Below are 24,847 nucleotides of genomic sequence, written 5' to 3'. Positions count from 1 at the left end.
CCTGGCACACGTGGGCACGTGAATCCACGTGGACTTGGTCATCAGCCTGGCACACGTGGGCATGTGAATGTGGACTTGGTCATCAGCCTGGCACATGTGGGCAGGAGGCAGGGACCGGCCCTTCCCAGATGGCTGGCCACTCCTCGACAAACTCAGTTAATGCATTTTAATTTGACCAGGGCTTTTAGAAGCCAGGCTGCTTAGGGAGGCAGAAAGTAATCAATTCTCTGCCAGTCCATTTTCCTCCAGGCACCGGATCTGCTTGTACAAACCAGTGAAGGGAGATTAGCTTGAGCATAGCTCAGCAGTGGACTGGGTAAAGGTCACTTCACTCAGGTAACACTCTTGCAGGGCTGTGTAAGTCTCTCTTTGTATGCTTTGCGTGTCCCTAAATAACAGTCATAACCAATAACAATGGTAACACTGACCACTTACCACATCCCAGACACTGCTTTAAGCGATTCATCTCACTGAATGCTCATACATGGTAGGAAGTGGATCCTATTACAATTTTCATTTTACAGGTGAGGAGACTCGGGCTAGAAAAGGTGAAATTCCAGCGAATGGCCACACGCATCCAAGCACACACAAATGTTACTGTACCCAGTCAGCAAACATAAACAAGAACAGAGAGAAATCATGACTCAGTGTTTCTCAAACCCACCTGTATATAATGGTTACCCGAGTACTTGTGAAAAACACAGATTCCTGGGTCTCCACCTAGAGCTACTCAATCAGAAATCCCAGTGGAGAGGACTGGAAACCTGGGTTGTTCATGAATGCCCCCCAGGCAATCACATCATGGGCCCATTTGAGTGTTGATCACATATGTATCATCGATTAAGTTAAAATATGTAAAGCAGAAATATCGTTTGACCCAGCAATCCCATTACTGGGTATATACACGAAGGATTATAAACCATTCTACTATAAAGACACATGTACACGTATGTTTATTGTGGCACTCTACAATAGCAAAGACCTGGAACCAACCCAAATGCCCATCGATGATAGACTGGATAAAGAAAATGTGGCACATATACACCATAGAATACTATGCAGCCATAAAAAAGGATGAGTTCACTTCCTTTGCAGGGACATGGATGAAGCTGGAAACCATCATCCTCAGCAAACTAACAGGAACAGAAAACCAAACACTGCATGTTCTCACTTGTAAGTGGGAGTTGAACAACGAGAACACATGGACACAGGGAGGGGAACATCGGACACAGGGAGGGGAACATTGGACACAGGGAGGGGAATATTGCACACTGGGATCTGTCAGGGGGTTAGGGGCAAGTGAGGGGAGAGCATTAGGACAAATACCTATTATATGTGGGGCTTAAAACCTAGATGACGGGTTGATAGGTGTGGCAAACTACCATGGCACATGTATACCTTTTGGCAGGTGATTCCGCTCATTCTTCCAGTCAACAAGCTCATGCCTAAAATGAGGGGCAGATGGGTGCTGAGAGTCTTCTACTTCCTTGGGTGCCCTGTTACCAAGTGTTCTCCATTCCCAGCCCTGAATGTGAGTCTGGTGTTCAAAGACAGAGGCAGAGCCATGTTCAAGCGATAGAGAGAATGGGTGTGGGAACGGCATGCTCTGCCCCTGCTGGGGGAGCTGCCCGGGGTCTTGTTTCCACACTGGTCACCTGACATCCTTTGTTCATGGTCCTAGCAACCATCGTGGCACCATATGACTTAAATAGCTTCAACAAAGACTCACTCTTGGAGAATGTGCTCAGTGGGTACCGCTGCATTCCTCTTCTCCAGTCAGCTGGGCTTCTGTTTAAAGATAAATGGTTTTCAAGTGCATTCCCTAAACACACAAGCCACCTACTTCCTCTGGTGCGCAATCAAAGAAATGGTGGTTCGCTCCGGCGATGGAGGGGAAAACTAGCTGTGGTGGACCTGCTTGAGAATGCATGTCTGTACGTTACACTTCATAGGCAATGTGAGGGATTTTTCTTGGGTAATTTTCACTCTCAGTGCATTGGTGTGAGACTCAGTCCCCCCATCCCAACCCCATGCAAGAAAGGAGGCCAGTGTAGCTTATGTGGGACCATACAGAACTCAACCCTGAGTCTGTGGTCTCCAGAGTCCAGAACTCTTAATTGGTTTACTGGTTGTACTGATTCTTAGAAGGTATTACTAAGCCAAACCATGTTTTGTAAATGGCACGCAGAGATTTACTCCATGACTTCCCTGTTAAGTAAGTCCTGTGCAGTGTGAGTTTGGACTCCTGTATAAGATGTAACAGTCATCCAGCCCCCTACCTGGCCCCCAGCCCCAATTTAGCAGTCTTCTAAATTGCTGCTTCATACACTGGATTTTAAAGTGAGGCTGAACAGCATGACAGCCAGGTGCCCATGCAGTGCCCTGGAATTCCAAAGCCACAATGGGAAATGAAGAGACATTTCTGAATGCCCTAGAGCATGCGCAAATGCTGCTGGAGGAATGTAGCAATATGAAAATGCTGCCTCTCAAAGTGGCCCCAGCAACCGGCACGCCTGCTACTTCCAGCCTCCTCTTTCAGCTGGAAGACGCCTGCCCTGCCAATGAGCTTGGAGACTTTAAATCTTTCTCTGGGAACCAACCTGCACTGTTGTGTGTCTGTGTTATCTAATCTCTGTGGGGACAGGCCCATGGCCATGGTTAAATTGCTCTGAAAAATGACTCTATCGCAGTGAGGACAGGCATGCATAAACACCAGCTTCAGGAAGCAACGTGGGCCTCACGTGCACGCTGCCTCCCAGAGCGGTGTGGCGTCTGTTCCTGCTCTATGCATCAGGCTTTCTTTTCCCAGTGGGAGCCCACCACAGCCCCAACCCAATGCCAGAGCTGTGCAAGGTGGCCAGGCTGTGTAATGGGAAGCTCTCTAATTCACGCAAAAGCTAAGAAAGCAATGAAACAGAGCAAAGGAATGAAGGGCCTCCCAACCCCCCTGCTGTACCCTCTCATAGCAGCCTGGGCTTTCTTTTTATAGCATTTCCCACAATTATGATTAAGGAATTATTCCTATCTGGACAAAGAGAAGAAAACAGGCCTAGAAAAGACCCACATAAATACCATATGTCAACAAAGCACAGAACGAAGTTGTCATTATAAGACACTATGGAAACGACGGGCTATTCAAACCAAGGTATTGGGACCAGTGACTTTCCTTAGGGAAGAAAAAAATTAGATTAGACCCCCATCTCACACTACACACACACACACAAATTCCAGATGGATGAATGACCCAAACACGAAACTGAAACACAAACTTCAACATTGTTAGGAGAAAAGAGGAGAGTATCTTTACATTCTCGGGTGTTAATCAAGACAAGAAAATCATCATCATAAAAGAAAAGATCAATACAACCATAACAAAATGTTAACCTCTGTACAACAAAAAGCCTAAGAAAAATTCCCCCTTGAGAGGCGATACCCCAGAAAAGACATTTGCAACTTATTTAACAGGTAAAGAATCAGTCCAAAACTGTATCAGGAACACACACGAACACGCACACACACACACACACAGACAAGCAATCCAATAGAAAAAATAACAGGTAAAGGATTTGAACTGGTCTTTTATTGGATAGGAGACCCAACTATTCAGAAAACATAGTGTAATGTTCAACATCCTCATGATCAGAGATACGTAGACAAATACAGGTCTGAGCTCCATTCCACACCCAATCTGACTGGCAAAAACGAAAAAGTCTAATAATGCCAAGCATTGGTGGGAATGTGGAGAAACAAGAACTCTCAGATGTTGCTAATACAAATCATTGCAAACACTTTGGAAAACAGGCCGACACTAGCCAGTCAAGCTGTGAACGTTCACACCCTGTGATTCAGCAATTCTACTTCTAGGAATACCTCGCACTGGGGCCCCAAGGGGAGACACAGAAGACAGATCCCCACACCTTGCCTGTGAGAGCAAAGGTTGGGGGTTGACACAGGAGCACATAGTGATCAAAATGAATGAGCCAACTCAATGTTTTCACATGGATGGATTTGAAAAACAACATCAGGTGAAAAAATTGAGTTGCAGAATTATCACCCACAGTTTGCTGTTTTATAGGTAAATGAAACACACAAAAAATCATCTATGATTTATGAACAAACAGAGACAGCACAATCTAAAGACAGAGTGAAAGACTATGACCCAAATTCAAGATCAAGGCTGCCTGGAGGGAAGGAGGAATGTCCAGGGTGAGTGGCTACCAAGAGGGGTTTTGGCCGCAGCTAAAATGTTTTACTTCTTTCATGTGAGAGAATCATGCAAATAGGAGAAATTATCAACCTCTGTTAATTCTGGTGGATGGTTTTATATTCTCTGCATTTTTAATTGTTGAAAAGGGCATAAGTTTCAAAGCAAGTAAAATTAAAATTCACCATGAGAAAAAAAATCATTTTTATCACTGTTTATTTCGGACCCACCTTCCCTGAGGGCAGGGATCGGGTTTATCTTGTCTTTTGCTGCAAATCCAGAGATGAGCACAGGCTGCTGGATGAATGGGTCTTTCTAATGCATCGCCTCACTCAGTCTTCACAACTCCAACAAGTGTTTCCATTGTACAGCTGAGAAAACTGAGGCTTGGCAGGATGAAACCACCTGCCAGAGCTTTCAAGGCTAGCAGATCTTGAACTCAGGCCTAACTCTACAGAAATGGGTAGGGAAAGCCCAGTGCAGGCAGGGAAGAAGGTAGGGGCAGAAGCTGTGAGTGGCAGGCATTGTTCTCGAGGCTTTGTATGCCTTCACTTACAGTACAGTCACCATTATTAACGTACAGAGGACAATGTGGAGAGGCAGAGGAAGGCTAGGTTGGGTTCTAAAGGGTCTAAGCTACGAGAGCTGGGCAAGGCACGTTCTCTATTTCCTCTCGGTCCTGCACTTGGCCAAAGGACTTCCCAGGCTTAGGGCAGGAGGGGGCCAGGGAGCGGTCCTGCTGAAGTCCAGACTAACAGGAAACATGTACTTGCCTCAGCCAGGTCTGTACCTTCAGGCCTCCCTCCCTGCTATGGGCAAGGCCAGAAAGAGCTCCAGGTCCTGGGTCCCATCCAGCATCCTTCCAGGCCAGCCTCCTGTGCACACCACACCATGCTGATTCGCCCCATGCAGGGTTCCTGTGTTGCCTTCTGCCAATTACTCATTTTCTCTGTGCCTTGGCTCTCTCCTGTGCAAAAATGGGAACTTGAGGGACAGACTGTGGGAGAATGGACAGGACTAGATGGAGGACAGAGACTAGAGCAGGCCCCCCTCTAGTCTAGTCTACTCTAGTCTAGTCTAGTGGGCAGCACTCTTACAGCACCTGAGCAGCGTGGCCGACTTGGAAGGCCATGGAAATCACAGAAAGATCCTCTGACTGGGTGGGTGGAAGCACTGTCCTAAGCAGAGGGTGCATGTGATTGGGAAAATGCTTGGACACGGTTGGAACAGACGGTGCACCTCTAACCCTGCACAGAGTAGGTGCTCAGTAAACATGTTTAACAAAACTAGCGTGAAGCTACTGGCTAGGGGGCGCACACAGCACAGGGGAGTGCTGGGGGGCGGGCAGGGACTCTTAGAGGGAATAAGTTGTGTGTCAGGGCCATAGGCAGTTCATCTGTATTCATTTCCTCATCTGAGCCTCAAGTGTTCTTAAAGCAGTGAGGCTGCACTCACTGTTACCAAGGAGGCCAAGATCAGCATGGACAGAGATTCTGGTGCTGGGAGGAAGTACTAATGAAAATACCTCGCCTAGACCCCTAGACAATGTTAGCAGAGGGCCTAAATACCAAACCAGGAAACCAAGGTAGAAACACTGGTGAATGAAACAGGTCGACCCAGTAGCAGTGGGGCAGAGAATGAAGCTCAGTACCCATGCAGGTGGGTGTTTGGGCTTCAATCAGGTGAGGATAAAAGGAGCACTTCCTGATGCCACCAGCTGGTGAGGGTGGGCAGCTGACCAGCTGCCTTGGTCAGAGACAGGACTAGGCCAGGTATGCAGCTGGCCGTGCTCAGGGCTCCATGGAGAGACCAGAAGAGAGGGAGAAGAACAGGTGAGAACAAGGACCTCAGGGAAACCCAAGGCCTCTGTCCAGTGTGACTACTGCAGGGCTACAGCTGGCCTGCTGGGAGTCACAGCCACCAGAGGGAAGCCCCTGGCCTGCTTCTACTTGAGGAGGGAATCATATTTTTGATGATGATGATGATGATGATAATGATGAGGAGGAGGAAGACAACAGCTATCATCCACTGACCGCTTGCCCTGTGCTAGGCATTGTTCTAAATGCTTTACGGCATCAACTTATTTAAATAGCACAACAACCCTATGAGGAAAATATTATTAACTTGCAGAGGAATAAACTGAGGCACAAAGAGGTTAAGTAACACAGCTAGTAACTGTTAGGGCTGGGACATGAACCCTTGTCATTTGGCCTCAAAGCCCATGCTCCAAAGAGTCAGGCTATAAAAACAGCCCACATTTGAATAGCACTTTAACGTTCACAAAAGCCCATCTGCATTCATTTTCTCATTTGAGCCTCATGTGATCTATAGCAGTGGTGCCATTCCCGCTGTTACCAGCGAGGCCAAGATCAGAATGGACGGAGATTTTGGTGCCAGGAGGAAGTACTCATGAAAATACCTTTTACTAGGAAGGTTTGCTAAAGGAAATCAAACTTTCCTGATGAAAAAGCCATGTCTTTCTAGTTCTTCATTTGACTCGAACTCTCTCATCTATTACTCTGTGACACTGGGTAAGCTGACTTATCCTCTTAAAGCCTGTTTCCCCCTCTGTCAAATGGGCCAACAAGGGCAATCTCCAAGGACAACCGGAAGAATCATGCATGATGCGTGCACGTTGCCTAGGGAAACCTGTTTGGGAGATGACTGGTGGGCCTTGAGGAGGTATCCATGTGGAAACTCTTTGCAGGAGGGTTTGATGGAGCAGTTGGTTAAGGACCCTGGCTTTGGAGTTAGGTGGTCATGGGTGGGAGTCCAGGCACTCCTGGCTGTGCAATGTTAAGGAAGTTCATTCACCTCTCTGCGCCCTGTTTTTATCATTCGTTCTACAAACATTTACTGAGAGCCTATTGCAACACAGGCACCATGACAGGAGCGCTTCTGTAAAGTGGGGTGGACTGTGGTGAGGACTGAATGACATCACCCCCATGGAGGCCATCACACACTGCCTGGCTGTGGTCAGTGCCACTGGGCAGCTGCCGTGAGTTCCAGAGCTCAGTGCCTGATGCAGGACCTCTGTTGGTGCTTCTGTAGCCGCGCTGAAGAAGCCAGCGATTTATATGTAGGTAACTCAGGAAATGCATCCTTGAGGGGCCTTGAGGGTGATTAGGCAGGGATGGGAACTCTGCTCTGCAAACTGCAATCATCACCTCCTGTCTTAAAAATAAATCTTTTCTAGTTTTCTAATGAGGTCACAGGAAGTATCGCTCTGTGCTTTCTAGTAGGAAGGCTGAGGTGGGCAGGAAAGTGATCTCTGGATCTCGCTTCATATATCAGGCAGAGGCACTTTGGGGTGGGGGTGGGGTGTGCCAGGGAAAGCCAGGGAAATGAAAATCTATAGGAATCCAAAGCCTCCCTTCACCTCCTGCACTGCACAGCAACCAGGAGACAAAGAGCCCCTGGTAACTGATGGGCACAGAGAGGTGAATGAACTTCCTTAACATTGCACAGCCAGCAGTGCCTGGACTCCCACCCATGACCACCTAACTCCAAAGCCAGGGTCCTTAACCAACTGCTCCATCAAACCCTCCTGCAAAGAGCTTCCACATGGATACCTCCTCAAGGCCCACCAGTCATCTCCCAAACAGGTTTCCCTAGGCAACGTGCACACATCATGCACGATTCTTCTGGTTGTCCTTGGAGATTACCCTTGTTGGCCCATTTGACAGAGGGGGAAACAGGCTTCAAGAGGCTAAGTCAGCTTACCCAGTGTCACAGAGTAATAGATGAGAGAGTTCCTGAGTCAAATGAAGAACTAGAAAGACATGGCTTTTTCATCAGGAAGGTTTGATTTTTTAAATCCCACTTTCTCTGAAGAACAGCCTGTAAGGTCATCAGTCTGCGGTCTCTCCCTCCACCCTCAGTAACACTGTGTCAGCACTAACCAGTATTGTTGGTTTTCTCTTTTCCTGTTTACCTGTCTTGTCCTTGCAATCAAGTTCTCTGAGGGCAGAAGCCAGGACTGACACTGCCTCCTACCTCTTCCTAGAACCTGGTACATCTTGATAATTCAGTGAGTACTTATTGGCTTGTTTAATAAGATTTGATTGAAAGTGGCAAGCAGACACAAATGTGTACCACCTTCCCTGAGGAGAGGATGTCATAGAGGAAACAGCATAGGCTTTGGAATCAGGCTAACCTGTCAGAATCCAGGCTCCCCAACTCACAGGCTAGGTAGCCTTGGGCAAGTTATTAAACTTCTAAGGCTATTCTCTCATCCATGAAAGGAAGATAATAATAGCTGCCTCCTAGGATTGGTGGGAGCATCAAACACAATAAGATATGCTATAGATAAACTGCACAATAGGTACTTTTTAAAAAACTCACATAGGTTCATTGCCCATGGGCTGCGTAGAAGAAGTCTCACTGTGGTAGCTGATCTCCAAAGACGATCCCAAATGGACCACCCCTCTCAGTGCCATGCCCTTGTTTAGTCTCCTCCCACATTGAAATCTAGACAGAACTTTGGCCAGAGAATCAGGCATGGCAGCTTCTGCTTTTGAGCTGTTGGAAGCCCTGAATACCATGTAAGAAGTCCAATTATCATGCTGAAAGACCATGCAAGAGAGAACTTACATGCAAAGACATCACAGACAGGCTTTGGGAAGAGGAAGTAGCTCTCTATCAGGGAAGGAGAATGGACAGGCAAATACACCTACACACACACACACACACACACACACACACACACACACACACATGCCCCAGCATCCCACTTGACCTCACACTTGCAACCATCTCCCACCAAGGCACTAGACACATCAGTGATTCATCCTAGATGTCCCAGTCCAGTAGAGCCCCTCAGCAGGCTGCAGCCCTAGCTGACACTGTTGGAGCAGAAGAACCACCCAGCTGAGCTCAGTCAACACAGAATTTGTGGGATAAGAAGGTTGTTATTTTAAGATACTATGTTTGGGGTGATTTGTTTCACATACATTAATAACTAAAACAGTCACTTTAACAGGAGTGTTGGAGGAGGTCTAATCCAGAAATTTGAGTTGCCATGCCTAAATTTGAGTTGTGATTTAAACAGGTTCTTGTTAAGGAGCAGAATGTCACTGTGGGGAAGTGTGTGGGCTCAAGTGTCGGACTGTCTGGCTCTATCATTTATAAGCTCTATCATTTATAATCCGTGGAGAGTATTCCTGCTTATACCTCAGTTTTCCAACCTGTAAACTAAGATGACAGGGTTGTTGTGAGCTTAAATGAGATAAAACATGCTATATGCCTAGTACATAAGCATTAAAAATGTTTATTATGGGGAAGACACTAGAGAAAGTAGGTGGTTACAGCCTGACTCACCTTGCTTCTTTAAAGAGTTTTTGTTTAATTTTTTAAAATTTCTCAAACATTGTTGCAAATTTCTTAAGGTGAATCCCATAGCCTCTGGCTTCATTTTCCAACCTCAAATATTCAAAATAAGCTTGTGATCTTTGAAGTAGAGAGGTGCAGTCCCAATTACACAGGTTAACACCCACCTGCAGCTCATATCTGTTTCCTTGAAAAAGGAAATTAAAAATTGAACTCTGATTTTTAATGCTGGTTCACTCCAAGAGGAAAAATGTAAACTTGATGCTTTTCCTCCAAGGAACAGAGAACGCAAAATCTGAGCAAACCCACTTGAGCTTTGTTAAATTAATGTATCCATGGAAGAGTTGAAGAGAAAAACCTGGCTCCTGATAACAGTTACCATCATTACCAACTTGACCATGTTCATTATTTGTCTTTGAGCATTTCCTATGTGCCAGACATCGTGCAAACCCTTTACATCTATTAGCAGAGCCCTGGATCAATTCAGAATACAAAGGGCAGGGAAGAAAGGAACACCCGACAGAGACCTGCTGGTGCTGTGCAGATGGCACTTGCCAGGCCCCTGCGTGGGCCTTCAAGGGGTCCAGCATGGCTGGCCCAGGTTTCCAGCAGGAGGGGAGGAGGGGACAGGGGGAGAGAAGGAGAGAAGAAGAAAGGGTAGGACAAGGAGGGAAAGGGAGAGGGAAAAAAGATGAAGAGGAGGAAGGGGGAGAAGAGGATGAGAAGGAGAGGAAAAGGAGGGGGAAGAGGAGAAAATGCTAGAAAGAGAAGAAAGGGGGAGAAGAGATGAGAGGAAAAGGAGGGGGAGGCAGATAATAAAGAGTAGAAGGAAGAATAGGAAGAGGAGGAGAAAGAAAAGGAGAAGGAGAAGAAAAGAGAAGGCAGACAAGGGATAAATAAAGAAGGGTCAGGTGCAGTGGCTCGCACCTGTAATCCCAGCCCTTTGGGAGGTCGAAGTGGGGAGATCGCCTGAGATCAGGAGTTTGAGACCAGCCTTGGCGACATGGTGAAACCTCATCTCTACTAAAAATACAAAATTGGCAGGTATGGTGGCACATGCCTGTAATCCCAGCTACTAGGGAACCTGAGACAGGAGAATCACTTGAACCTGAGAGGCGGAGTTTGCAGTGAGCCAAGATCACACCGGTACACTCCAGCCTGGGCAATAGAGCGAGACTCTGTCTCAAAAAAAAAAAGAAGAAGAGGAGGAGGAGAAAAGGCAAGGAAGAGAGGAAGAAAAGGAGAGAAGGGGGAGAAGGAGGAGGAGGAAGACAAGGGAGAGAGAATCCTAAAATTATTTGGTGGAATAAGGACCAAACCCATGAAAAAGTCAGCAAGGCTCCTGTATGAGACGTGGGTTTACATTGGTGCTAAATTTGAATTAATTCCGCAAGTCAAAAACTACCAAGTCCCAGATGGCAGGGGCAGGTGTCCTTGGCTGTTCTGAAGAAAGAGTCACTGCTATGGCCTGGTGGTCTAGGAAGGTCTCAGGGATGAGATGTACTTAACCTAGCATGCTGCATGGCACAGGGCAATGACTTTTAAGATACCGTTCAACAAATGAATGAATAAACTCAAAAGTGAGACACCTACTCTGCCCCACTTCTTTGCGGTACCTGGAACATTTGTTACCATATCAATATTACATCTGGTGATTTAACATCTGTCTTCCCCACTGAACACTCATCTATAAGCTGGCAAAGACTCTGCCTGGATTGTCATTGCTGAGCCCTCAGCACCTAGCCCAGCACTTGACACATAGTAGTCCCTTAACAAAAATTCACTGATTTAGGCATAGCATGATCCAGGAAAGACTGCCTACTACCAAGAGGGATAGAAGAGACTTATCTACAGGAACAGGCTCAAGGGGGTGGGAATGTTTAAAGTGGGTTTAGAATGCGCTGACTGGCTGGGCATAGTGGCTTACGCCTATAATCCCAGCATTTTGGGAGGCTGAGGCAGGTTGGATTACCTGAGGTCGGGAGTTCAAGATCAGCCTGACCAAGATGTTGAAACCCCCATCTTGAACAATACAATACAAAAAATACAATAATACAAAAAATAGCTGGGCTTGGTTGCAGATGCCTGTAATCCCATATACTCAGGAGGCTGGGGCAGGAGACTTGCTTGAACCCAGGAGGTGGAGGTTGCAGTGAGCCGAGATTGCACCACTGCACTCCAGCCTTGGCGACAAGAGTAAAAGTCTGTCTCAAAAAAAAAAAAAAAAAGAACTGACTGTCTCATCCACACCATCTTCTTGCAAGCACACGTGCGCTCTCTCTCTCTCTCTCTTTCCATTTCCTTTGACTTCTCGGCCTCCCACCCAGGGAAGCCCAGGCTGCTGTGACATATCAAGGACATCACCGTGACATGACATAATTAGAAAGCTGTGTCTGGCAGCTGCAGGAAAAGGATGTAGCAGAGAAAGGCTGAGCAAAACCCAGCAGCCAGCCGCTCAGGGACACCCACCCTGGTCTAACAAAGGCCAAGGGAATGATCAGTCAAGGCTTAGGCTCACTAGGCACAGGCTGACTCAGGACAGAATGGGGGACAGGTGCTCTTTTAGCTCTAGAAAAGTCACCCAAATCCCTGCAGAGCCTGAGATGCTTCCTTCAGGCCAATGTCATTATCCCACTGGTAATAAAACATGCCCCTTCTATTTACTGCTTTACATTTATAAAGGGCCTTTATGTACATAATCTCATTTGAAGAGTCACTCCCATTCTGTAACAAAAATTTATCAAGCATCTACTATACGCCAAACTCTGTGTGATGCACTGGGAATGTAGCTACAGATAAGATAGCAAGATGCCTGCCCTCACTGGGGGCATGTAAGGATGGTTACTGGTCAATAATCCCATGAGAAAATATCTACTGACAACTGATTCATGATGAGGGAGGGCAATGTGGTCTTCTATAGTCCTGTCAGAGTGGATGACTATGAACTTGCCCCGATATGCGGGTAGGATGATTGATTGAGGGCTGAAGGAGGAATGGAGTCTACTAGATAAAAGGTACAGAGGTGGAGAAGAGTATTCCAACAGAGGGAAGAGCCAGTGCAAAGGCCCTGAGGCAGGAGAGAAAAGCCGTGAGATATAGAAATAAGGTAAGTCTAATAAGGCCTCATTTTTACAGATGAGGAACTAAAACCCAGAGAAAACTGGGTCAAGATCACACAGCAGGAGCTAGACCAGAACTCAGACTTCTCACTCAAACCCCTTGTGAAACTCCACCAAATCCTCAAAGTTCCAGGGTCCCCTTTCCCAGGCCTGCTGTGGTCCTAGCTCAGGCCATACTGGGCATGTCAGTGAGGATGGCAGGAGGGTGGGGGCAGGGCTGTTCTCACAAAGCCTTCCAGGCCTTCGAGGAGCAAGAAATGCCAGAGAATGCCCCTTCTCTTAAGATTGCCCAACTTGAGTCAGGGCTTGGGGAGGGTGCACGTGGCTGCTGGGCCCCATTGGCCATCATGCTGGCAGAGTTGCTATGATTGGCAGCTCTCGGGGGCCTGGGCAAGGACCTAGGTGTGAGCTTTTCCAAGGAACATCTCAACTCTGCCAGGAAGAGCACTGCTGAGTCAGCAAGCATCACACCTCGGGAAGGCTTCTGGGAACCTCGCCCCAGCTGGCAGGAAGGAAGGACAGGCCACCCACCCCCACCCCCCAATCCTGATGATGCCAGTTAAGTCAGCCTGACATCAATTACAATCAAATAAGTAATATTTGTCATGTAATGGGAGACTACACCAGACACTGTTGTAAGCAGGCAATGCAAAGGTGTGTAGGTCAACAGTTTGTCACTCAAATCCCTTGCGTGTGTTGACTTACACACCTTTGCACTGCCTGCTTAGAGCAGATCCCAACACCTTGCTTTATTTTCATCCCAGCACTCGTCACTGCTGGAAAGTATTCCATGTGGTGACTTGTCTACTGTCTGCCCAGCCCACAAGAAGGCAAACTCCATGAGGACAGAGCCTGTCCATGTCCATCTTCTCACTGCTGTATCCCCAGCACCTGTCACTTACTCAATACATAATTGTGGGATGAGGAGATAATACAAAGAATGAATGAATGACTGCCTCCAAGGAAAGAAGATAGATCAGGCTTATTCTCGTTGCTCAGTGCATGGGCATCAGAGTCTAAATCCAGTCCAGGTAGAAGTGCTAAACTAAGTCCTAGTATAAGGATGGGCAGAAGTGCAAGCACTGGATGGATACACAGAAGAAAAAGCTACATGACATAGTGTGGAGGGGCTGAGAATGCCAGAAAGTCCAAACTATTGCCTTGGTTTCCGGTTAAAACCCCTGATTCCAGAGTGATTTTGTAAAAATTGCTGTCAGCAATGCCTCCTGCAGTGGAAGCTGCAGGGCTTCCTTGGAAGCCCTGCCTGCAGTTCAAGGCCCTCCAGCTGCGTCTCTTCCCAAGAACTGTTCAGCCTAAAGAAGGTCTCTCTCAATGTCACACCCGCTCCTGGGACAGCTGTATCCAATCACTAGTTGGTGTGGAGGTACAAAGATGTGGCCCCCTTGTCTGGACTGAGGACAACTCTGGAGAGCTATTCCCAGCGGATGGGCTGAGGCCTATGTTGTGAGTATATCTCAGCTCAACTTCTCTCTCTGCCCAGTTCTGCATCCCTGAGTTAACCCCAGGGGTAATCTCCAATAAATTTCCTTCGGGCACCTCTTAGAGTCTCTTTACAAGGAAACTCAACCTAAGACACCTGTCAAGATGCACTTAGGGAACAAAGAAACCCAACCAGGGTCTCCATTCTAGGACAGTGCCACTGGCTCTCTCAGCTAACATGTTTTTCCTTCTGCTGATATTTGGGGAGGCTTTTTGTTCCTTGTTAGAAATGGTCACATGCATCAGCCGGGCACGGTGGCTCACACCTGTAATCCCAGCACTTTGGGAGGCCAAGGCAGGCAGATAACGAGGTCAAGAGATCGAGACCATCCTGGCCAACATGGTGAAACCCCATCTCTACTAAAAATACAAAGGTTAGCTGGGTCTGGTGGCGGATACCTGTAGTCCCAGCTACTCGGGAGGCTGAGGCAGAAGAATCGCTTGAACCCAGGAGGTGGAGTTTGCCGTGAGCTGAGATCGCACCACTGCACTCCAGCCTGGCGACAGACTCTGTCTCAAAATAAAAAAAAAAGAAATGGTCACATGCTGGTTAAGGACATTATTGACTGTGGAGCCAGGCTGCTTGACTTGGAGCCCCAGCCACGCCCCTCCTAGCTACATGGCCCTAAGCAGGTCTTTTCTGCTGCCTTATTTGTAAAATCTGTTTCTACCTCCCTGAATGTTGAGAATCACACACATCAACACATAGGAAATCTTTGTAACATGACTTGGTGCTCAGCAAATGTCCCAGACATGTGAGTTCTCAGCTACTACCATTTTTGCAAGGAGTACGCTTTTTTCCTCACTCACGTAGAGACCACAGGTGTGTGGGTCTGTAGCCCAGCATGCTCAGCACACCTGGGCCTGACGCTCATTACTGGGTGGATGGATAGGTGGATGCTTGCACACCTGGACATTTGGAGCCATGTTTGGATGGGTTCTCTCTGGCTGTTCTATCTTACGCAGCCCCCTGGAAGCTTTCAGAATGAAAGACCCTGAGCAGATGGAAGAACCTGTGATTCTCTGAACTGTCTGAAATTTGCTTATCACTAATTCCATTCACCTGGGGACACACTATTTCCATAAATCAGCCAACCACAATAGGTCCACCCAGGCAAAGCATAAAGATGACAATACTAATCATGTGTATTTATGCAGTGCCTTTGTTCTGCAAAGCTCCAAACAGTCACAATCATTATCTCATTAATCCTGCAACTGTCTCTGAAAGGTAAGGCAGGGAACAGGCTCCTGTCCCCTTGAATAGGCAGGAAAGCAGCACTGCTAATAACTGTGAACACGTATTGATTACTTACTATGTGTTGGGCCCTATTCAAAGGTTTTATAAATGTTAACTCACTTAGAACTCTGTAAGCTAATCGCTATGATTATCCTCATTTTACAGAAGAGAAAACCAGAATCTAGAGAGGTTAAGGAATTTACCCAAGGTCACCTGGCTGGCAAGGAGTGGAAGCAGGATTCCACCCCAGGCAGCCTGACTCTGGGACCTTATGGCTTCATCTCTGCATGAGGCTGCCTCTCAAAACACGGCACACACACAGACAACAGAGGCGAAGGCTAAAGTCACGGCTGTGGGTGGAAGGCACCCAATGGTCTCTGGCCAGTCAGACATGCAGGGCAATGGGGAAGGCCTATAGGAAGGCTGTGCACCCTAAATGTGGCACTCACTGGCTGGCCGATCTTGCTCCAAAACGAAGAGCTGCAAAGTAAGCGGCTGCAGTCATTTGGCTCTTAGCTGGAACGAGCTTCAGGCCTTGACGTGGGGTCAGGCAGAACATAAGGGAACTGGAAGCAATGAAGGGTGAAGGTGCCACTGAGGAGGGCAAGGGACACAGCAGGGGCACCGGCAAGCCCATTTTTTTTCTTCATATTAAGGACCCTCCCACCCTGCAATGAGTCCAGGAAGCAGCTACGAGGATCTTTTAAAAGGGGGTCAAATCCCATCACACATAGAAACCTCTAGTGGCTTTCCTCCCATAACCCTTCCCTTGACAGACAAGCCCTGTGTGGCCAGGTCATGGCCCATCTCTCCTAAACCCTCCCTCCCCTGGGACCACCATATGGCAAACACACTCAATCTTGCAGGCCCTTGAAGGCACCCAAACTCATTCCAAGTATGTCACCTTCTCCGGGGGCCCTTATGGAATGCCCAACCTGAGGGAGTCCCAACACATTTATACATCCCCACTCTCATTCCCTTCTTGGTCTTATTGCTGGCTGATTTGTTCTCGTTAATTTATTTCTTCATTTATTTTTTTTTTCTGCCCCAATTAGAATGCAAGCTCCCTGCCGGAGTGGTTTAGGTATGATTTGGTCACAACTGTATCTCCAGCCTGGAGACCACAGGGGGCTCAATAAACATTTGCTGAATGAATTATAATAAATTGCACATAGAGTAGTTATTACATGCCAAGAGCGATCTATTGCTCCGATTTACATAAATTAGCTCATTTAATCCTCCCAATACCCTGCGGAGGCTGATCCTATCATCATCCCCATTTTACAGATGAGGGAGCCGAGACAGGAGAGGTTAAATAACTGGAAAGTCACATAGCTGGCAAATGACAGAGCCAGGATGCAAATCCAGATATCCGGCCTCTTAGTCCCTGTTCCACGCACCACACCGCGCTGCAGTCGGAATGGTTCTCCTGCCCTTAGGATACAACCCCAACTCCTAAAGACTTGGAAGTGTCTGATGAACAGATCTAAGCTCCTTTCTAGCCTCATCGGTTGCCGTTAATTCCCTGACACTGCCCAGCCCCGAGGAAGACTCTGCCCTCTCTAGCCTCTTGCCATTTGCCCTTGCTGTTCCCACCTGGAGCTCTCCTCTTTCTTGGCCAACTCCTTTCTCACCCTTTGGGTGCCAGCACAGGCACCCTTCATAAGGAAGCCCCTTTACATGCCTGAGGCTGGATCAGATGCCCACTTGGCATCCCCAGATCACTCTGCACTTGCCCTAATCCTGTACACAGCCCACTCTTGTGGGGCATGTGTGCTCACCTGTCTGCAGAGGCTCCACACCCATTCATTTGTTTCAACAAATACTTAGTACATGCCCCCTGAGTGCCCAGCCTGCACTTCTAGGTGCTGGGGAGACAGTAGTGGGCAAACCCAAGTCTCCACCTATGCAGAGCTACCTTTCTAGTAGAGGAAACCGACCATAAACAAAAATGGAATATAATATCAGGGAGAATGACGAAGACAAAGGCAGAATAGAGGAAAGAGAGTCATGGTGGGGGGTGGGTATAGTAGACAGAATGGTCAGGAACAGCCATGCATTCATTAAACCAGTGGTCTCCAAACAGTTTTATCACATTTCCCTATCATTCTTATGTATACCTTCCTGATATGTGACTATATTGTTAATTATAGATTATATCAAACCTATAACTGAATATATATTAGAGACATATACATAGCATATATAACATTGTATAACTACTGTACTACTATATTATATAGCTCATTATAAAATAAACATAAAGTATATAAATACTAAAAGGATGAGATAAAAAAGAAATGTCCTAGAACATTCTTCTTGCCCCTTCGTGCACATTCATGCATGTACCCTGTTTTGGAGACTTGTGACAGAATGGCAACTCAGCTCAGGGTTTAAAAGAAAAATGCAGACAAAGAAACAAAGCCACTCCCTGATTTTTGCTAATTACACTCAGGAGGCACCCCAAAATCATTTGTCTGATGACTCAGGGCATGGGGTTCAGTAGATGCTAGGTAAGTCAGCCTTAGACAGGTCATTTCCTAATTCTGGGTGTCAGTTTTCCCATCTGTAAATACAAGGTGTGGTCCTCCTTGAGACCACACAGGGACAAAAATCTAGGTTCAGGTTCACCCAGCCTGTTTCCTGACCAAGAAGGGGCCAGCTCAGTCATGTTGGGACATGCAGCCAAGTTCTGGCATGAGCAGGGCTTTCATCTGCTGGTGTTTTATTGATTTTCACTAGTTTACACAGAAGGGAAAGAATGCAAACAAAGAAACAAAGGCACTCCATCCCTAATCCCAGCAAATTATGCAGAGATTCAGGAGAGTAATGAAAACCATAAAGCAGGCTCTGAAATAAGAGCTCCCAATCTTCCATAATCTTTGGTGATAAAACACAAAGCAGCAGGCCAGTGACACCCATTCATAAATACTGGGCCTATTTACCAGCGCTCAGTTGAGAACACTTTTGCTGGTGCTAAGAACCTGCACTGCTGTACCGCACCCTGGGAGTTAAGGGCAGGTCTTTTAAGGGTCACAGATGAATCACAGCATGATGCAATGCCAGGGCTGCAAGGGGCCTGAGAACCTGTTCTTCTGTGAGGTGTATAGATGGCTGCAGGTCTGCTTCCCTCCTGAACTGCAGCCAGACACAACACTGCAAGGTGTTAAGGTGAATGCATGCCCATTGTTCAGTTAAGGAAGTTGAGCCCAGAGAAATCAACCTGTTCCAGAGTCATGGAGCAAGGACTGGAGCCGAGACTCAAAGCCAAGCCTTCCTGGCAGCTTGTCCAACTGACGCTTGTTCTGGAAGGCTCTGTAAGCTCCTCAAGGCTGAGTCAGCCTTTGTCATCTCTCTGTTTTCAAGTGTCCCAGCACTAGGTTTTGCTGCTTTGCTGGTAGTGGGTAATGATTAATACTGAGGAAGGAAGAAAAGGAGTGAGAGAGGACAGGATGTGGGGGATATTCAACTTATAGCTGGTGGATTGGTCTATTTTCATATTTCTATGAAGAAATACCCAAGACTGGGTAATTTATAAAAACAAAGAGGTTTAATGGATTCAGAGTTTCACGTGGTTGGGGAGGCCTCACAATCACGGTGGAAGATGAAGGAGGAGCAAAGGCACATCTTACATGGCGGCAGGCAAGACAGCATGTGCAGGGGAATTGCCCTTTATAAAACCATCAGATCTCACAAGACTTACACACTATCACGAGAAGAGCATGAGAAAAATCCACCCATGATTCAATTACCTCCCACAACATGTGGGGATTATGGGAGCTACAATTCAAGATGAGAATTTGGGTGATGACACAGCCAAACCATATCAGCTGGCCTACTAACACCAAGAGCAATGCCAACAACCATGACCATTTATGGAGCCATTGCTCTGCACCAGGTGGAGCAATGAGTGCTTTAAATGCAATGTCTCACCTACTTTCCAGCAACCCTATGGGAGTTCACTATTATCCCAATTACATAGAAGGGCAAAGGGAGGCTCAGAGATGTTCAGTAAATTGTCCAAGGTCATTCAGCAGGTACATAGTAAGTCCAGGATGTCAGCTTTGATGGCTCTGGTGCATAACCACTACCCCACACTGCCTGCTGCTGGGACCAAAAATCAGGCTTTTAAAATTCTTTCTGGCACTATCTGCTACTCTGTGCTACAGGAGCAGGAGTAGCTCCCACATCAGATACAGTCAGAATCTCAGTGACTCCTATTTTACAGCCTCCTGGGGAACCCCAATGCTTGCCCATAGGGCAGGGCATGCAGCCAAAGACCCATCAGGGGACACTTTCGCAAGTGACAGGAGATTTATTCTTATTCCCAAAGACAGAAGAAACCAGCACAGTTGTAGGTTTGGGCATGAACGGTCAGGACAGGATGTGAAAAGGGAAACAGGGAAGGCAGAACCAGACAGCTCAGGGGGAGTGAGGGCCTGTGAGGGGACGAGGTAGGAGCCAAAGAGATGAACAGGTGGGCTTCTCCAGGTAGAAGGGCACTAAGAGGATGCGCCACATTGTTGGACAGCCCTAGCTCCCCTACTTACTTGCTACAAGAACTTGGACAAATTACCTATGCTCCCAGAACCTCGATCCTCATCTATACAATAGGATGGTGCCTGTCTTATAGAGTTACTGTAAGGATTAAATACCATAGTGTACATAAATTGCTTTAAGTGCAGGTCCTGCCATATGGTGAGTGCTCAATAGTTAATAGCAATTTGTGGTGGCGGTGGTGCAGTCATTGCCAAATGATGTGCAAAGTAAGGGGATAAGCAGGGAAGATGCCAGGAGGAAGCAAACCCATCATCCCCCAATGTTTAAATGACTTGAGGTTAAGAGACCATGTCTGCATATTGCCAGGCCAAAGAAAGTGGTTAAGGGACATGCCCAAGGTTGAGTCACTAGTGTTTTCTGGACAGGGACCACGGCTGAATCATCTAATATTCCAGCCCTTGGCGTTGGCTTTGCACAAAGGGAGCACTCCACCGGTTTTGTGAAATTTACACATGGCTTGGTCTCCTGAAGTCTGTGATGAGATTATGTTCCCCACTTTTTCCCTTTGTTTGGTTCCCTTTTACTTCCCTACCTGCTGATTCATTTATCTTCTTCCCACACTTCTTGAGCATCATGTGTGTGTTGTGGTCCTTCTGGAAACTATGAGGGGATTAAAACAAGTCCAGGATGGGACTGCCACTGAAGCAACCAGACTTTTTAAACATTATTTGGCCACATTCCACTGCCTTCCCAGAATAAGGTCTTCTCCTGCCTGTGTGGGCTGTGTGCAATGGTAATTCCATTTCTGCCTTTCTCATTCCCAAACCAACCGTCTTCAACAGGCATTTGCCAAAAAAAGACCATGGTGTGTGTTTACAGTAGCTCAGCAAAGAGTTATTCGTCTAAGCAGAAAACATCACAACTCAGAACCACAATGAGGAGCTAGACTGACAGTCACCTCCAAGCACATGGTCATCTCCAGCACATGGGGCCCTCTAAGACCTAAGACAAGTCTACAGGGATCCAGGGGAGATGTCCCTGAGGCAATTTGGGGTCCCCAAGAAGCAAATAAGAAGACAGAGATGAGCATAAGAGTAGTATACATGGGACTCATTCTCTGTCTCTCTCTCTCTTTTGGAAGTGCTCTTGGGCTCGACCCCAGTGGCAGGGAAAGGTAAGAAGCAAAAGTGGACAGAGGGAGAAGTTAGACTGTGGTGCAGTTTCAACAGAGACCTCAGCCCATTCTAGTCTAGGATGATGCTTCAGCGCCACCGTAAAGTGGTGTGGGGGGGACTTTTATACCCCTACATCAATCAGTACCTAGGCACCAGCTGCCTAGGGAGGGGCTGAGACTATGGTCCAGGAGCTCTCTCAAACAAGGTCAACTTCCAAAGGGGGCTGAGTGCTGACAGCTGTGCCAGCAGCGCTCCCCTCAGCTGTGGGGGAAGATCATGAGATGATCTGAGCAGCGCATCTCCACGTTTGAGACAGCTCAGGTAGTAGCCACTGACTCTCTTTTTCTCCATTGAAGAGCAGAAAAACACACAGCAGTGATGAGATGTCAGGCTATGGAGCCAGACGGGCCTGGGCTCAAATGGAGAATCTGTCCCTTATACCACTGGGCCCCTCACCCGAACAACAAGGCTGCTGAGAGCACCTTGCACATTCAGTGCAAGGGTTGTAGGACTGACTAAAACAGCATGCATAGCTGGCATATAGTAATCACTCAGTAAAAGGCAGCTCTGATCGTTATTACATAACTCAGAATGGAGGAGAAAACTGTTTGCTTTGGGCCTCAGCAGCAGTATTTGTTTCTCAGTCTCAGAGTCCAGCATAAATGCAAATTCATTCATTCATCCATTCATCAAATACATACTCAGGGCCTACAATTATGTGCTGGGAACAGTTCTGGGGACCAGAGATACAGTGGTGGCAAAACAGAGAAAGTTGAGTGAAAGAAGAGACCAAATATGTTTGTAACACACATCCTGTGAAGGAAAATATGGCTGGAAAGAGGACAGAAGGGGATGGCTGGGGCGCAGGATGGTAAGGGAGGGAGAGGAAAGCATCTCTGAGGAGGTGAGCAAACACCAGACAGAAGTGAGGAAGAGTCACAGGGCTGTCTGGGGGACAGTATCCCGGTAGAAAGAATTGCAAGGGCAAAGGCTGAAGCTGAGAATCGCTGGTCTTATTCAAGGAATAGCAAAAAGGGCCCTGGGCCTGGACAGCCATGATCAAGAGATGGGACACTGGGCAGTGGGCTGGAGAAGCAGCCCAGGCCAGGCAGGATGGTACAGAGCCTCAGGCCCGGCAGGAACCCTGGGCTCGACCCTGAGGTGATAGGAGCGACGCCTCTGCAGTTCTGAATAGGAGACACGGCTGAAGGGCATAGGATTCCAAGGGCAGGAAGAGAAGTCCATAAGGAAAAACTGTCCAGCTGGGAAGAGGGGAGTGGAGGTGGAAAGGAAGGGATCACAGAAACCAAGTGGTAAGGAACCTCAGAAACCATCTGGCCCAGGTCTGGCCTCCAGAAGCTAAGAAATGAACATCACTGTTCTACAGACCAGGAACCTGAGCCCAGAGACTTCCAGCCACCTGCTAAAGGCTCCACTGCCAGTGAGAGGCAGAAGGTTACCGGGCCTTGGAGGTGCCCCACTGGCCCACGGGGAGAAGAGGGCTTTGGGTTTGTTGCTGTTGTTTCTGCTGTTATTTTATCTTTTTTTATTGATGATGTTGATGATGATGATGATGATTTTTGAGACCAGGTCTCACTCTGGTCCTTCATGCTAGAGTGCAGTGACACAATCTCATCCCACTGCAGCCTCGATCTCCCAGGCTGAGGTGATCCTCCCACCTCAGCCTTCTGGGTAGCCAGGATTACAGACACATGTCACCACACCTGGCTAATTTTTTGTATTTTTAGTAGAGACAAGGTCTTGCCATGTTGCCCAGGGTGGTCTCAAACTTCTGGGCTCAAGTGATCCTCCCACCTCAGCCTCCCAAAGCGCTGTGATTACAGACGTGAGCCACCACGCCCAGCCACTACTGTTATTTTAAAGGAAACCCCTAACACTTAACACCTTAGTGTTTCCATTTCAGGGAGGTTCCTAAGTCCAGGAATCTGCTTGCTAAATGTTTTCTCTGTGCATCATGTGACCAAAGGAGGCCAAAAAGACATAACCTTTCCCCAAAGCCAGCTACTTCCTCCATCACAAAGCATTCATTCAGGGCCCAAGAGAGAAAACAGTCAAAGATCACAGGTGAGTTTGGATACCAGAGCATGAGGAAAAAATCAAATTATTCACTGTAAAGGAAAGCTACTCCTAAATGGCTTTTAAATTAGTTTGTTTTTTCCATCAGAGCTGTTGGCATTCATCAGCACTCAGACGTCCCTACCGACAACAGCTTCCTCAAAGGCTGTTCCTAAATGTTTCAGCTGGGTGATGCCTGCAGGAAAAAATGTGAGAAGATTGAGGGTCCATAAGCAGAGAAGCCACTAGCTTGAACCCTTCTTCCTCTGCCCAAGGCCCAGAAAGCAAACGCTACCCTGGGGTTCACTTTGTGTATATAAAGCATCACTTTCAGCAGGGCAGCCAAGAATCCTGGTCCCAGCGGATTGGGTGGAGCTACGGCACTCACTTTGAAAAGGCCGGGAAGGATGAAAGTACCGAGGAAAAGGGTCTCCCCTGGCCCCAAAGTGCAAAGATTTGAAAAGCCAACTTTGAACTTGGTGTGGGAGGGTCCCAGCCTGGGAGGGGGCCAACGGGAGAGAGGAGTGAGTCGGCCTCAAACCCAGCCTAGCAGGGCAGGGGAGAGATCCTGCCCAGCAGGAAATGGGAAATGTAGGTTAGACAACTAGGGCAGTTCTGAAGCCGGAACTGTGTCTGCTGCGAAGTCAGGCAGGGGCTGTGAGACGTAGGAAGTAGCAAAAGGAAAGGACCCAGCCGACCTCAAAGCCTCTGATTTGGAAAACGAAGCAGAGGGGGGAGAACAAAAAGGCGCTCCAACAGACAGGAGGAGGGTACCGGGCACCGAGGCAGATGGAGGGGAGGCTGAGGCTGCCCCCAGCCCCCTTCCCTACCCGCCCCCTCGCCCCACTGCAGGTAACGGGCTGGAGATTCCAGAGTCCTCCCACCATGGAGACTCGGTGGGCTCACCTGGGAGGGCTCATGTAGGCCTCTGCCCAGGAGACACACTATCTACTCCACTGGAAAGCCCTCTCCCCCTCCCAAGTGTCCCTAGCTCTCTGCATGGACTCCACTCCAGCACTGATCCTGTCTGACTTTTATTTGCTGGGCTGTGCATTCCGTTCCCCCACAGGTATTTACGGAGAATGAATGGAAGGCGCTGGGCTGGGTAAAGTGCAGGATGCTGAGTTACCGGGCCATCCCTGTCTCCAGGGAAGAGAAAGAGCCAGGTCCCATAGCCCAGACACCTGGGCTTTAGAGTCCGGCTCCATCACTTCCTGGCTGTGTGATATTGGGCACATTCCTCCAGCTGACTCCATTTCAGTTGCTTTATCTATAAGATGGAGGCGCTTGAAGATGGGGATGTGGGATGAAGAGCTGGAAGGGCAAGCGGGGTCAGGTTAAGGCCTATCACAGCTGCCATTTATTAAGTATCCTACTGTGTGTCAAACTGTTTTAGATGCTTTATGGATATAAATTCCCACAAGGTGGGAATTGCTCCATCTGCACACACAGATGCAACAGTAAATGGGAGAAAACCAGTGCTCAGCACACAGTAGGAGTACCATCACCCAACACAGAGTTCATTCATTCTCCCCACACACATTTGTGTTTGCTAGGTGCTAATGTGGTTCTAGGGTAGCAGTTCTCAACCAGAAGTGATTCTGCTTCTCCCTGGGGGACATTTAGCAATGTCTGGAGGCATTCATTTGGAGGAGAGGGGATGTTACTGGCAACCACTGGGTAGAGGCCAGGGATGCTGCTTAACATG

The 24,847-nt window shown here is 47.7% G+C and overlaps 1 protein-coding gene and 1 non-coding gene across 5 annotated transcripts in view; both read right to left on the bottom strand.

Moving 5' to 3' along the window:
• Positions 1–24,847, bottom strand: part of BTBD11 (BTB domain containing 11) — a 348,391-nt gene that overhangs the window by 269,208 nt on the left and 54,336 nt on the right. The gene's annotated exons all lie outside the window — the stretch shown is intronic.
• Positions 23,236–23,316, bottom strand: LOC119473492. The gene has a single exon (XR_005202709.1). It is a non-coding gene; the product is annotated as a small nucleolar RNA SNORD74 (small nucleolar RNA).

The sequence above is a fragment of the Cebus imitator genome, unplaced genomic scaffold (assembly GCF_001604975.1).
Source record: "Cebus imitator isolate Cc_AM_T3 unplaced genomic scaffold, Cebus_imitator-1.0 Scaffold8, whole genome shotgun sequence".
NCBI lineage: Eukaryota > Metazoa > Chordata > Mammalia > Primates > Cebidae > Cebus > Cebus imitator.
This window is presented reverse-complemented; position numbering and strand designations above follow the sequence as displayed.